The 1,272-nt window shown below is 35.9% G+C and overlaps 1 pseudogene; it reads left to right on the top strand.

Moving 5' to 3' along the window:
• The first annotated feature begins 661 nt into the window (after positions 1 to 661).
• On the top strand, positions 662 to 773 carry LOC112921281 (U6atac minor spliceosomal RNA; annotated as a pseudogene).
• Positions 774 to 1,272: the final 499 nt, after the last annotated feature.

Below are 1,272 nucleotides of genomic sequence, written 5' to 3'. Positions count from 1 at the left end.
GAAGGGGAAGAAGGTGCTGGGAACCAGAAGGAGAATATGAGCTCTATTTTAACTGCTTTGGGTGTGAGGTGACAATGAGACTTATAGCTTAAAAAAATGTCTAACAGGTGACTGAAGACATATCCCCCTCTAACCACTACCTGGAGGCATATTTAGATTCAGCTCCCATTTGTGTTCTTGTATCTATAGTCTCCTCTCAGTAATTTCAACCAATTCCAGTTTCAACTTGTTATGCTCTTAAAGTCTGAGGCCTACTGGAAATTTCTACTTCAATGTTTTATAAATACCTCAAACTCATTTTGTCCCAAATCAAAACTGTGTTTATCCCTAAAAAGGCATCTCTTGGGGAGCCTGGGTAGCACAATTGGTTAAGTGTCTGACTCTTGGTTTTGGCTCAGGTCATTATCTTAGGGTCCTGAGATCCCACTGCAAAGACTCTTTTACTTCTCTACCCCCCATTTGCTTGCATACACAAACTCTCTCTCTCTCTCTCTCTCTCTCAAATAAATAAATAAATCTTTAAAAAAATAAAAATGACAAAAAAGGCATCTCTTACTGACTTATCTAATTCTGTTAACAGTACCTTCAAGATCACCCAGAGTAGGTAACTTGGAGTAATCATTTATGTATTCTCCCTTACTGGCAAAATCTTGTTAAATGGGTATTGTATGAAAGAGAGGTCAGAAAAGGATGAGAAGGTCCTAGTGACCAATACAATACATTTATGGTTGAGATATTGCTGTGCACTTTGTGGCATCTAATCATGATATTCCACTAACGTATATCAAACCGTATTAAAAATAACCTTTCTTCATCAAAAGATGAAATTAACAGAGTCAAAAAGCAATCCAGAGAGTGGGAGAACTTATTTGTCGTACATATATCTGACAAAGGAATTCTATCCAGAATGTGTAAGAAATTCATCACTTTACAAAAGAGGACATCCAAATGGCAAAAAAAGAAAAACATATAACTCTACTAATTATGTTAAGAAAATACAAATGGAACCCATGAGAACAAGCTATTGTATACTCATCAGAATGACTATAACATAAAGATAGAAAATGCCAAGTACTGGTAAGGGTATGGAACAGCTGAAATTCATATACTGCTAAGTGAGCATTAATTGCTGCAACTACTTCAGAAAACTGGTATTATCTACTACCGCTACATATTACACATGACCCAGAAATTCCATTCACAGATACATATCAAATGGGAATTTTATGTGTGTTCACAAAAAGGTGTATACACAAAAGTCCATAGCAGAAT

This window comes from Vulpes vulpes, chromosome 8 (assembly GCF_048418805.1).
Source record: "Vulpes vulpes isolate BD-2025 chromosome 8, VulVul3, whole genome shotgun sequence".
NCBI classification, from domain to species: Eukaryota; Metazoa; Chordata; class Mammalia; order Carnivora; family Canidae; genus Vulpes; species Vulpes vulpes.
Note: the sequence above shows the minus strand (reverse complement) of the source record. Positions and strands in the feature narration are given on the sequence as shown.